Raw genomic sequence first — 15162 nt, forward strand, 5'->3', positions numbered from 1 at the left:
TCAGGGAATGCCAATTTGAGGGCTGAACACTTGAATGTGGCAAATAGAGTGCAACCCTTGAAAGGAACCTACCAGCTGCAGATGCTCTTGACGCTCAATTGTTGAAAAGGATTGAGGATGCCACGAACATTGCTAACGAAGCAACAACCTCCAGGGTCTCAATGTTGGAAGGACAGTCAGCCTCCTCCGTCTCTCTCAGAACACTTATTGCAGAGAACACTCAATTTAGAACCAAGATTGAGGCCCTACAGACCAAGGTTGCAGAGCAGGATCGTGTGAATGAACGCCAGTCAAAGCTGAATGAAGAATTGAATGAGAAGTACAAGGCGGCCTATGAGCTAATCAGAATGCGTGATGATGATTTTGCCACGCTCGAGGCGCGTCTTGATTCTGTTTTTGGATCTTGGAGGAAATCTGTCACTGTGGCACAACTTGGTGGATCCCAACCAACTGCAGGTCCTAGTGTGGTCGTGCGAGCTGAACAGGTTGGTAGATTGAAAGAAGGGGCGACTGTGGGTCGAGTTGCACCACAGATCGGCCAGGCTGGAAGTTTTGTGGGTACCAGCTTGGGGTTGTCTCATGTTGAACAACCTTAACCTCAAGCTGGTGGTGATGATGGTGGGAGCGATGGTGACGATGAGGATGAAAGTGACGAGGATGATGATGAGGAAGATGACAATGATGTGGATGATAACGTCCACGATAGTTTTGATGAAGATGATGATAACAATGATGGAGGTGACGATGGACACGGTGGAGCATGTGCAGCAGGAGGTGGAGGTGGAGTTAACACTCAATCAACTCCACATACTCAGGAACACATTAAAGACCCTGCTGCACACGATTCTGCCAGCAAAGTCAGGGAACACGACTCACAGATTGACAACATATATAAAGAATTGTTTCCTGCAGGTATAATGGATGCATTCATTGAAGCCGGGAAGACTATTGAACTGGCTCAAACTTATCAAGCGAAGAAGGCAGTTGAAGATGACGACTACATCAACTACTCGCCTAATCCAGACATACCTCCAGTTCAAGTTCAAGCTTCAGAGGCTCCTGCAAGTGATCCCGTTGCTGATCCAACCGCCAACTTGGCACAGGCCCCACTATAGAAGAAAAGAAGGACCCACATCGTGTCAAGCCGTACAAGTACCCGCTGCCTCAACTACCCATATCATGATGACACACTGATTGTATATGCCAAGTACAATCGTGAAAACAGTTGTTGGGCCATCAGAAGATATAGCAGAGATCTCATCTATCTCAACCATCACGAGCTGAAGTCGTTGCCTGAACATGACATCAACTATCTTCGAAAAGCTCTGGGCTGAGGTGAGTATGATGATACATTGGAAGGTTGGGTCACCACACATCTGCATCATCAGTCAAAGGTGGGTTACAAGGACTTCGAGTTGAATAAGGGTCGAAAGTACAAGAACCCAAAGGAGATCGACCCAGCCACCGGAGAGCCACGCACTATGTGGAGATATAGGGCACCAAAGGACAGTCACATCATATATCATGGTGAGCCCAATATCCCAAACATCCTCCGAGACTTCATTGGCTGGGAATTCGACAACACTAAGGGTGAAGCCGTCATACGCTGCAAGAACATGCATGAGATTCACGTATTTGATGAGCACGAGCTGATGGGGCTGCACATGGAAGACGTTATGAAGCTCTACAACTCACCCCTGCGAACCGTCGAGGATATCGGTTGTTAGGACACCTATCGGATAGTTGAAGCCTTCAACAAGTTTATCAAAAGACTTGTTGAACTTCCACTTTCCGAGGAAGAATGCTTGGAGTATGACACCGACGGATTCCAATACTAAATACTAGAGGGAGATTGTTAGGCCTCGTTTTGTTTATCAAAGTATTTTGTATTGGAATGAATATGTAGTGTTCGCTTGGGCCTTTGTATGTATTTTTGGTAGTTTTGTATGTTTGGGCCCAAGGCCTTGTAAAGAAGCCCATTGGGCATTATGGAAATAAAGGAATCACTTCTCATGTATGCTTCCTATAAATAGGGAAGCATGCTATGAGAAAACAATCTTTGGCAAAAATCTTTCTCTCTTACTCTAGTCTTTCTTTCTCTTTCTCTCACTCACTCTCGCTCATCCGAAAATAACACTCAAGATCCGAGACCAAAGGTGATTCGGTGTGATATTCCGCTAGCACCGGGTTTGATTGATCCAATAATAGTTGTTAGATCCACCCGCGTTGTGACCTACACCACCACTACGTAAGACTGATTATTCTTACTACTTTTTGGAGTTATTATATATTTCAATCTAAGGGTCTGTTTGGTATAAGGTAATGGAATGGACGACAAAATGGAATGGACGTGGCAATGAAATGGACAAAAGAATGGAATATGTTATTACCATTCCAATGAGATGTTTGGTTACTACATGAGAATGCAATGAATGGTTACTTTGCGTTGTTTGGTAGGTAGGAAATAAAGAAACAATAAAACTAAAATGATAGTGAGTGACGGTGGTGGGAGGTAGGTGGCGGTCGTGGCATTTGTGGGCGGTGATGGTGGTTGGTGATGGCCGGTGGTGGTGGTGACAGGAGACAATGATGGTTGAAGGTGGGTGGTGGTGGTGGTTTGGGGGTGGGTGGTGGCGGGTAACAGTGGAGGTGGCAGGCGGTGGTGGTAGTGGGCAGCGGTGACGCTGGGCAGCTAGTGGTGGTGGTGAGGGGCGGAGGCGATGGTTGATGGTGGTGGTGAGTGGGTGGCAATGGTGGGCGGCTGGCACTGATGACAACGGTTGGTGGCGGCGGTGGCGGTGGTAACAGCGACGGTGGACGACTATGATAGTGGTTGGTGGCGGCGGTGGTGGTGGTGGTGGTGGGAGGGTGGTGGAGGTGATATAGAGTGAAAGAGGGAATGGAATGATAAAAAACATGGGGGTATGGATGAAATGAGATTGAGATATTTTAAAGGGAATGGAATGGACTAGGTAATAGGTCATTCCATTCCTTTAATCAACCAAACACATTTTAATCCATTCCCTCATAATGAGTCATTTCAGTCCATCCTCAATTCCTTTATACCAAACGCTACCTAAGTACTCCAAAGTCCAAAGAACTAATCACTACCTGCAAATATGGCAATACATATGCTACTGCATTCACAGCAAATTAAATAAACTATAAATAACAATTTAATAATTCATTAATTTGTCGACTTGTGAATTATATAAAAAATGAATTACATAATCAGTTTCTTTATTTTTATACATGGGTACCTTTTTCTTGGATCATGAGCGTTGACCTTTTTTTTCAAAAAAACGGCGATGCAGTGATATTCAATAGTTCAACGAAGGGTCGAAGGACCAGACATGCCGAAAAATACGTGTTCATATGCTTTCTATAAACGTTTAAAATGTCATAAACGATAAACGAAACAAAGACAACCTAAGATGCATGTTTTTTAAAAAAAATCGCCAAACTAGATCGCTATATATAAGAATCAGCTCTATATTTTTATTTTTCTAGTACATAATCAATCATTAGGAGGTGGGGTGTACGATGATTAAGACTTAAGATTTTATGGTTTCAGGTTCAAAATCTCATTGAAGAAGGTTTTCTCACAGTAGTTTCCTTGATGGTATTCCTGAGCGAGTCAGATCTCAAACGTCAAAGTTAGTATGGACTGTTAATATTATGTCTCAAAAAAATTCACTTGGGTGTTTAGGGTAACATTGTTAAAAAGATTACCGTGTTCCCTCTCTCCCTCTCTGATGAACAATAAAGTAAATAAAACCATATTAATTAAGAAAAACATAGATAAAACTAGTCTCATCCTCAATGTTTTCGATCTTGTCCTTCGTTTTTAGGGTGGCACATAGAGACCCATAAAGCATCTAGTAATAAATCATTTAAATTCTAATACGCATACGTTGATGCATTTTACCAAACACGTCAGGGCCGCCTAGGACGGGGAGAAAGGGAAGTCGACTGCCTTAGGCCCGATCATCCCAGAGATTCGAAGATTTTTAAAAAAATTTTCATATGTATATATTTAAAAAAAAATGTATTAGGCCCAATTACTTTTTATACAATACAAAATCTCGATTACTTTTTATATATGACTTATTGAATTTATATTTTACTTAAGCCCGAATTTATACTCGCCTTTCGGCCCAAAGTTTTTTAGCGATTCTCGAAGATGACTCCGAAACACTGATGTGCTAAAAGTAGTTTAATAACTATTAACTCATTTAACTTAAATAAACACTAAGTAATACTCTAGACTTTCAAAAACTCGACTAAACTACTAACCGGCAAGCGAACCGATCGCTTAATTACGTTAATTAGTTAATTAGACTCGACTAACTGACACGACTATTTATTTATACTATTTTAGAGGGTTTTTATTAAATACTAAATTTAAATTATTATTGAAAACTAATTAAGAAAAGACAAGTAAACTAAACAAAAAATAATTAAGTTGATTTAAATCAGATGATGATGAAAAACCACCTAGGCTAGAATCCCTTAAGTTACAGTTATCAATTAACCGGGAAAATATTTTTTATGAAATTGAGATCGTAAAATAGACATTTAAGTGAAAACCCGAACATGACCCCTAACCCTTCTCAAGAAGACACATATGGGCTTCTAATAAGTTTTAAAGCACACAAGTTTTAAATATTAGACTTCCTTACGGTCACCTAATTAATTATTAACGAGTACCTTTATGTGAAATTCTACCTTACAATGGGAAAATCGAAGGCAGATTAATATATTTAATTGACTTGATAGACAAAGTTGACCAATCAAACCTAGACGAACTCCTTACGAAGAACTAAATCTAGAAATCTTAATCAACAAAGATCTATCAATAATCTATCGTCTTACAACTATTTAGATTTGCAGCACACTTAGGTTTATTTGATTAATTATTATTATTCCTATGATCTTATTGCAATTCAATAATAAACTAGTAAAAAACATATAGTAGATGACCTAAGACAACCTATTATATGACAGACAATCACCAAGACAACTGTGAAATAATAAAACTCATTAAACAATCCTAAGTACATATATGCATCAATTAAATATAATCAAACACTTTACTAATTCGTAAAACCATAACGCAAATTACACCCCAATCAAAATCAAACTTTAAACAAAGGTTCATCATAAACTTGGGCAGTCTATAACGTTTAGCCTAACATCATAAAATCAAACAACGCAAACTTAAAAGAAATCATGGCGAAAAGAAATGGAAACGAAAGATAATAGATGATAAAACCCGTAGTCTTCGTTCTTGATCGAATAGTAGTTCACTAGATAATTCCTTGCCTTCAAATCCGCCAAAAGATGCAATCCTAAGCTCCAAGAAACTCCAAGTTCGGATGTGGTTTGTCAGGTATATTCAAGGTTAAGGCTAAGGGTGTTTGTATAGTGTTCTGGGCTTCAAATACCCTGAAATTCCTAAAACAATCTGGAATTTGCTCTCCTCGCGCCGCGCGGCCAGGTTTGACCTCCCAGGTCACGCAACGCAGCGTACTGGGGGCACATGGCCGATTCGACCAGCTATTTCTTCTGGTTCTTTTCCGGTTCATTCCTGATCCTTCCGGTTCTTCGTTTTAACTCATTTTAACTTGTTTTTCGCCCTTTTCAACCACGATCAACCTCCGAAACCTAAATACACAAATATATTAGTAGCATACAAATTCTAAATAAAAATAAACAAAAACTAATAAAATATTATACAAAATATACAAGGGATATATATATATGTATATATATATATATCATTATATCAAACACGTACTCGATATGCATACAAATTCTTAACAAGCAAAACTCACCTTGTGATCAACACTCACAAATTCAAAACTAAGAAAATTTACTCATGAACGGTAACCTTTTCTTTTTCTGTCACTACAACTACTACTAACCGTCTCTAAAATCGGGAACCACACTCACAAATTTTATAGGATGAATTGGGAATCCTTAATATGTAGGGATAAAATGTGTAAATTATATTAAAAGAAGTCGAAAAGAAAGACCAAGAAAATAAACACAGGCTGTTTGAGTTGTTGCCTTTTTTAATTAACTTGACTTGCGTATGAAGCCGAAACCCTAATTACCAACGGAAATAAAAACGACTGTGACATAACTCTGACCGCCGTTGGTTGATATTTTTTTGTATCTTTGACTTTTGTATGCAGGAAACTTCAACCATATGATATGTAGCTGTTAATTGGCTATAAACAATTTTAAAATACATAAAATAATGGATTGGCAGTCAGCAAATAGGCCCGTTTCTTGCGGGTCTAACATCCATAATCTAAAAGACCTAAACGTTGAAGTTGAATTCTTCAAGTTCTTCATTCACATCTTATCTATTTTTTTAATTACCATATGTTCATATATTATAATGTAGGGGTGCTTAATGTACAATAATTATCCTTTATCTAATAGTGTAAATTATATTAATAATTAATGTTAATCCCCCTTGAAAAACCATATTACAATTTAATTAGATCTATGTAGAGTGATCATTGACAATAGCATGTAAAAATAGACGGTTCCAAGTTAGGCCAGAGAGTTTTCTCACCTATGCTACGTTTTCTTCCGGGGGTGGAATGGAAATAATCGGATGGGTTAGTGGCCCGTTATTGATTAAAATGACCGTTTAAAAAAAGTATTTACATTTTCCTTTAAATATATTATTCTTTGATAAAATGGCATTGTCAATATGTAGTATCTGTATAATGTTATGCAATTTAAAATAAATAAATCTTACTATACTAATAATAAAAATAATGATACTTAGTTTTTATAACCACATTCAATTCTAGCATAAAATTTTTTTAATCTTTTAATATCTCTTCTCCTTAATTCATGATATCCATGGGTCATGGGTGAAAATAGTTTGACCCATGAGTTACAACATTTTCAGTATATTTCAAGATATTATGCACATTTAATAATCATTTACAACAATTTAGTACCTAAAATATAGTTATGCTCAATGTATACCTTACTTTTTTTTTATTTAAAAATTCAACATTTTTTTTAACAATAAGGGCTCGTGAGTTCAACATTTTTAGAATCTTGCAATTCCTGTTTTTTCTGAAAAATATAATAATTTGGTTATTTTTTTGGAAACCATCAATTCTGTATTTTCTTATTTCATAAATATTTATCACATACTCAATTTCAACAAAACAAATAGGATCATACTTTTCATGACAATTACTTTCATATGACATGCACCAAATCATTGTATGTACTTATAATTCTTTGGTTTTATTATTGTTGTGAATTCGTTTGAATTCGTTTTTACTACTTCTTTGAACTCATTGTAGTACTGAACTCATAGCAATATTTAATCATTTTCTATGTTTTCTATATGAATATTAATTTGAGATTATGTACTTTTTATTAGTTGTATTATATATATAACTTCTTTTTTACCTTTTATTGTGTGTCTTTATTTCAAATAATTGACTTTATTAATTTTTTTTTAATTTGACAAATCACGTGTATTACACGGGTTCAAAAAACTAGTAAATAAATAAGTGAACTAGCTAGATAAACAGTGTATAATTTTGATTTCTATTTAGTAATTATTTTTTTTTCAAATTTAACTTTAAAATGGGAGCAATAGTAAAGTTTAAACTAACAAGTTCACCGAATAACGAAGTTTAAGTTTAATAGTTGTCTAATATATTGAAGTCAAAATGGGGAATAATAATCACTAAACCGTAACCAAGTTTATATATATATATATATATATTTTAAATCAATTAGTTTTAAATTTTGTCAACATTAAATGTTAATGTTTTCGTGTTGAAACAGTAAGAAAACTTGGTTAATATTAGGTAAAATTTTCGTATGTTTAATGGATCAATAAATGGGAAAGGTTTTTTCAAGATCTACGGTATAAATTTCAACGAGTAATATTTACATAGTTTTAGTTTATTTATAGAAATAAATTAAGTCATGCTTGTGAATAAAAAAAGGGTACTAGTAGTAGTAAAATAATTTGTAGGTGATGGCATGCAACCAGGGCATTGACATTTTTCCACCCAAATCAAGCAGGAACAGCAAAAGGAAGTCGACGATCGCGATGACTGCAAACAAGAGGTTTGTGACTAATTAGTGTTCATATTATGGTTCATATATCCAGGTTTAATCTTGTTCATGTATATTCTTTTTTTCTTTTTCTTTTTCTTTTTTTTTCTGAATTCTGAAGATGTTGTTCTTAATTTCAATACTAAACTTGTTGCATGGTGTTTTTCTGATAAATCTTTAGCTTCTTGATCCACTTATATATCTTTCTTAATTTATAATATTTTTTGTATATTTAGCAAACTAGCTAGTTTGCATGCAAAATCTCTAATCCGGTCGGTAAATAAAATAATTAATTTTCTTTTTAATGAAAAAAGAGAGAAATTAAACTGATAACTCGGAAGAATCAGAAACTAGTTAATTGCCTCTTGATTAGTTGAGTAGTTGATTCTTTCTTATATTTCATTTTTTATTAATTATTTACTTTCTTATCTTCTTGGTTCTCGGATCTTGACTATATCTTAACGTTAAAAATTTTCAAGATTCTGTATATATTTAATGTTGGCTGTGGATTGAGCATGGAAAATTTCAAGGTCTCGTTATTTTATATATTCATCTTTAAAGAAAAAATGAAACTACGTTGTAAGTTTTAGATAGATCTATAAATCATTGAATATAAAAATATAGTTAAGGTAAAGACCACGTTTATTTAAATTTTAAAGAAAGAAAATATTAATGGAAATGCAAAAAAAAATAAAAAAATAAAAAAAATAAGAAACAATTAATTTGATGTTAGTTTAAAAAATATAACCCCTAAATCTGTTGGCACGCTAGAAATAATTCTCTAAAGCCCCTAGAAAAAGCTATTGAACTTAAAACTATCAAGTTAAATTAACGAATACATAAGCCAACAACCATGAAAAAGTCTAAAATAAAAAAGTGAGATCTTTATACCTCATTATGATATGTATAAATTGTACCTAATTACTATTTGCTAGGCAATAACGTAGATTTTATATTGTTTTTAAGAGGTTCATATTCAAGTCAACTTATATATATACATCATGTTATACAATTTTATATTTTATGTCTACACATCTTCCTAATAATTAAGTAGGCAATTGGCAGGATAAGTAGACACTTAACGATTATTGGTGTAAAATATATTAGAAGTAACATTTGCCGTTTATAATTAAAGAGAACGCCTATAATATAAGCATGGTAGTTAAGTCATATCTCTAGTGTGAGTATGAATTTGTATGGAATTAAGTAGCAGCATTTAAACTATGTATGGTTAATGCAGGATGAGATGCAGTTTGAGTTAATTAAAGCTGAAATGGGTGAAGTAAGGGAAGAAACCAAAGGCTTAGGGTACATTTGGACCAAATCATGAAGGAATACCAAACCCTTCAAAAGAAGTTCCAAGATATATCCAATCAACAACAAGAAACTTCAACTGCACTCACCGCTGCAATCGACTCCCACAAAGACAAACCGCAAATCCATGATGAATCCGAGCTTGTTTCCCTCAGTCTTGGAAGGACTTCATCAACTGAACTGACCAAGAAAGATAAGAGAAGTTCAACTCCTCCAACCAAAAGTGCAGAAGGATTAGATCTTGGTCTGGAGTGTGGCAAATTTGAACTGTCATCCACCACACAAGCCGAATCTTCAGTTATCCCAAGCCCTGATAACAGTTTGGAAGCTGAAGCTAAAGATGAAGCTGGAGAGACAACGACGACACAGAAACCTTCGACTCCGAAGAGAAGTGGAGATGATCAAGAGGTTTTGCAACAAAACCCTGCAAAGAAAACTAGGGTTTCTGTTAGGGTTCGCTGCGACACCCCAACGGTAATAACTAACTTTCTTATATGTTTTTACTAAAGTCTACTACTGTTCATAGGAAACTTCCTATGTTTGTAAATTGTATGGCATGTGTGAGTTGTGAGAGTACTTACATTATGGTCTTATTTCGCAGATGAACGATGGATGTCAATGGAGAAAATATGGACAAAAAATTGCAAAAGGAAATCCTTGCCCTAGGGCGTATTATCGTTGCACCGTTTCACCGACTTGCCCGGTTAGGAAACAGGTATGGTTTAAAAAGATTTTGAAAGAAGTAAGGGATAAATTGCATACAAACAATGTTTTCATAACCGGATTTGTCATCGAAATGTCACATTGCTAATTTAGTGTTTGGAACGCTTTTAAAATTACCTAATTAACGTCACAAATAATTCAAAAATTAAAACTTAACGTCAAAAATTAGTGGTGTAGAGGTTGCCTAAAAGCCCCTAACCGTCATTAATATTTGTGTTATAACATATGTTGTTGCTCCTAGCTACTATTTATTGTTTATCACCAACATAATTTTCTTAATAAAATTGTATAGGTACAAAGATGCCCTCAAGATATGTCAATTTTGATCACCACATACGAAGGAACACACAACCACCAGCTTCCGGTAGCCGCCACCGCTATGGCTTCGACCACCTCTGCAGCCGCTAGTATGTTAACTTCGGGTTCCTCGACCTCCGGATCAAACTCAAACCTTAACCCTAGCACCAGCTCTCAAAGGCTAAACTTTTACCTCAACAAGAACTCGAAACTAAAACCGATTTACTTGCCACATTCTTCGATATCCCCCTCGCCCTCGTGCCCAACCGTCACACTTGATCTTACATCAAACACGCTTTCAACATCATCACCTTACAACAACTACAGATCACCACAAATGGCCTCCATTTTCCCACCAAGATATTCAACCACAAACTTGAACTTTAGCTCTTTGGAGGCTAATGCAACCCCAATTTCTTGGACCAATGGGTCCTTCAACTATAGGGAAAATCAAATGGGGTCCCTTAACTTTGGATCAACACAACCTCAAGAAAACATTTACCACTCTTTCATGCAAAATAAATCCATGATGGAAACAATGCCAAGCACTAATCAACATTCTATACTGCCAGAAGCCATTGATGCTGCAACAAGAGCAATAACATCAAACCCGAATTTCCAATCTGTTTTGCAGGCGGCACTTACGTCAATAATTGGTCATGGTGCGGTGGGAAGTCAAGGCAGCGGTGAGAAACCTGGGCAGGCTGTGAAACCAGGAGATACATTTCCGGTTCTTTCAAGCTTTCCTTCAACGTCAAACACGAATAAATGTTCGACGGCCTTTGTAAACAAATCAATGGAGGCAAAAGCATTGAATTCTCAGTCTGCAGGTTCAAGGAGTAAATCTACTTCCCCGGATACAAGAGATAATTAGGATTTGCAGTGGATATTCTTATTGTATTTTTGTAACTTTTGACTTTTGATGGTTTAAAATAGTCGATGATCGATTATCATACAAAATTAAAATTGTAATTAATTCATAAAAATATGTATTGTAATATTTATTATACATGTTAGTTGTAAGGGATGATGCATGAGTGAAGAAAACTGTGCAAGGTTAGATGGTGAATGCAGCCACAATAAATGAATATAAATGGTTTCACTTGTCATATATATTAGGCTATTACAAATTGTTAGTATTTTATTATTATTTTACTCTTTTGAGAATAACTTACTCAGTCTGCTTTTAAATAAATAGTCAAAACTCAAGGGTGTTTTGTTTCATAAAGTCATGGGTGATATAAAAGAGTTGACGTTCTTGTGACTCTCTATTCGGTTCAAGACTGGTATAAGTGAGTGGAGACTTTGGTTCGGTTTTAACTTGAATGTTGTGGTGTATCTAAAGAATTCGGTCTATGTTTTATTCGTTATTATTTTTCAAAACTATAATAGCCAAAGGTATAAAAGCAAATACATAACAATAAATAAGGAAAGGATAATCAAAATCATCTTATTATATACTCCCCTCGCAAGTTGGAGTATGGAGGTCACAAATGCCTAACTTGTCAAGTAGAAATCGCAACTGTTTAGCACCAAGAGCTTTCCTGAACAAGTTAGCAATCTGTTCCTTAGTGTCAATGTATAACGGCTTAATATCCTTCGACTCCACACGTTCTCTGACGAAATAGTAATCCATTTCGACATGCTTCGTGCGCTCATGAAAAAGGATTATTTGCAATATGTTTGACAACTATATTATCACAAAATAATTGTGTCGAGCCGGTCTGGGAGCATCCAAATGTTTCAAGAGCCATCGAACCCATAAAATTTCACTGACTGTCGATGCCATAGCCCGATATTCAGCTTTAGCGGAAGACCTGGATACAACTGATTGCCTTTTTGATTTCCACGAAATAGGAGCCCCTCCTAGAATTAAAACATAATCGGTTCATGATCGTCTTGTATCTTGGCAACCAAGCCAATCCGAATCGGTATACCCAATGAGATTCACCCCACCACTATTTGGAAGTAAAATACCTTGACCAAGAGTGGATTTCAAGTATCTGAGAACTCTTATAGCTGCTTCCATATGATTATGTCGAGGATCAGCAACGAACTAACTAAGAACATTGACGAAATAAGTAATGTCGGGTCTAGTGGCTTGTAAATAAAGAAGCCGGCCCACCAATCGTCTATACATGCCAGCATCAACAGGCACTTCTTCATCATCCCTACCAAGTTTGGTCTTCTGCTCCATAGGAAAAGTACTTAGTTTACAACCCAACATACCACTATCTTCCAAAATATCCATCACATACTTTCTTTGACTGAGGACAAGGCCGTCTTTTGTCCGTGCAACTTCGATTCCCAGAAAATATTTCTGAACACCAAGATCTTTGATGCTGAATTTTCTATCAAGAAAACTCTTTGTTTCTTCAATTTTCTTTGAGTTGTTACCCACTATGATAACATCGTCAACATAAATAAGAGCCGCCATAAATGTACTTGATGTTTTAAATATAAAAAGTGAGTGATCAGGCTTGGATTATTCAAAGCCATACTCGTGCAAATGTAACATCCCGAAATTTCAAGATAATATTAATTATATTACTTAATAATAGAGGGAAAGTTTACTCGGGTTATCAGGAAATAAATAAAAGAATAGGAGTTGGTATGGGTCGGGCTAGTGTCGGGTAATGGACGTTGGTTATGGATTTGGATTAATAGAGATGGGTTAAATAAGAATGGGCCTTAGGTCCATGGGATTTCAGGGATATAAATATCCCATAAACCCCAAAATATCTTTCATATTTCACCAAACTCCCTAACACACACATACCCACTAACTTCGCCGGAACCGGCTGAGCCAAGGGAAGAATCGGGCAGGTCCGAGAGAGAGCGATTAGTTGTGTTAACAAGTTAAACGAGATCCAAACAAGCTCAAAAAGGTATGATTCTTGATCTTTGAGGTTTAAAGATCCAAGCTTTTTAGTGTATAAGCGACCAAAAATGGTCGGGAAGCGTAGTGGGTGATATTGAACCATAGCAAGGGTGTTAAAATCGCTCAAAATGCTGAAAGAAACCGAACAGCGGCCGTCTGGGCAACTTCGCCTTCATCTGGGCAACTTCGCCTTCAACGCGATGAACTTCGCCTGCAAGCTAAGTTCGCCTGATGAACTTCGCCTGCAAGCTAAGTTCGCCTGATGGCAACTTCGCTGTAAAGTTAAGTTCGCCTAAGGTTCAACTTCGCCTGAAGCCAAGTTCGCCTGATGACAACTTCGCCTGAAGCCAAGTTCGCCTGATGGCAACTTCGCTGTAAAGCTAAGTTCGCCTAAGGTTAACTTCGCCTAGAGCTAAGTTCGCCCGAGGGTTAACTTCGCCTAAAGCCAAGTTTGATTAGAAAATAAATTATAAAGCGATAAGTTAAAGTAAGCTAATACTAGGCCACCAGATTAGATCAGACGAGTATTGATACGTGTAACTTGTACAGTCAGCCGAGCTCAGTTAGAGAAGGGATTTACAGCTATCAGAAAAAGAAGCAGAATTCAGGTGAGTTTCTAGCCCCATTTATGTGTTACGTTTTCGGGGCTGTGTGCATACTCAATATGTTTGTTAATACACTTATCCTAAGAGATAAGTGTATGCCTTATACGGATAATGTGAAATATATGAATGATTGCTTGACGGTACGTGAACGATCTTCGGATATTGCACGTATCGTCAAGGGAAGTGACTAGCTCCTTACATGGATATTAAATAATAAAGTATAGTGTTCCTTTTATGGAAGGTATAGTGTTCCTTTTATGGAAGGTATAGTGTTCCTTTTATGGAAGGTATAGTGTTCCTTTTATGGATAGTATAGTGTTCCTTCTATGGATAGTATAGTGTTCCTCCTATGGAAATTATATATGGTAGGGTAATGGTAATGGTTCTTTTAATAAATGTTACGTGACGATCCTCCTATGGATATTTATACAAGGTTAAGGTAGTAATATGTGTCTTCGGATACGGGAAGTAATATATGGGAATAAATTGTATGATACCTGATTAACTAGAACTCACTCAGCGTAGCTGACTTTTAGTATGCACGCAGGTGAGCCGATTACAGAGCTAGCAAGAGGATGACGCATGGCATGGATTGAACGGCTGGCATCTGAAGAAAGAAGTAAAGATGTTTTAAATATAAAGTTTTGTGTTATGGTATCAAAGAAAAGATTTAATGTTTGTAACAAATGATTGATGTTTTATATTCCGCGAAAAGTTTTAATAAACTCTGATTTGAAGGACTGTGTTTATGAGTAAATCCGACGCTAAAGTAGGGCTACCGGGTTCGGGGCCTTACAAGTTGGTATCAGAGCATAAGTTCGAGAGATTTAAGCATCCTACATGCTTAGACTCGAACAGAGAATGGGATTTAAGTAAGAAAAGAAAGAAGATGCCAGTTCAAGAATGCCATGTGTCGCTCAAGCAAAAATCAGTAAAGGTAAGGTGTATGATTAAATGATATATGTTAATGAGAAAGAAAAGATACGTGAGCGATAAGGATAGAAGTAATTGATTGTTTGATTTGACTAACTGCTTAAGTAGAACCAGCACAAATAGACTCATAAAGGGAAGCGAATAGGACACGGAAAGCAACGTGATCAGCTAGTCACAGCTGGCCACTGTTATTACCTGTTAGCCTTGCTATCCTTGTACTAAATAGTTCCTTGAGTGATGATGTTTGTGTTGTCCCTTTAAAAATACTGATGGCTGGAGCTGGAGAAGTTGTGGGAA

General features: G+C 36.4%; 1 pseudogene across 1 annotated transcript; it reads left to right on the forward strand.

Annotated features, from left to right (window-relative positions):
* Nucleotides 1–1481: 1481 nt before the first annotated feature.
* On the forward strand, nucleotides 1482–11651 carry LOC143542955 (WRKY transcription factor 72A-like; annotated as a pseudogene). Its single transcript, XR_013136985.1, has 5 exons — nucleotides 1482–1719; nucleotides 8060–8124; nucleotides 9353–9900; nucleotides 10028–10141; nucleotides 10442–11651. The product of XR_013136985.1 is annotated as a WRKY transcription factor 72A-like (transcript).
* The last annotated feature ends 3511 nt before the right edge of the window (nucleotides 11652–15162 follow it).

This window comes from Bidens hawaiensis, unplaced genomic scaffold, assembly GCF_021521415.1.
Source record: "Bidens hawaiensis isolate Kalapana, Puna unplaced genomic scaffold, B.hawaiensis_p1.1 tig00013006_1, whole genome shotgun sequence".
Lineage (NCBI taxonomy): Eukaryota > Viridiplantae > Streptophyta > Magnoliopsida > Asterales > Asteraceae > Bidens > Bidens hawaiensis.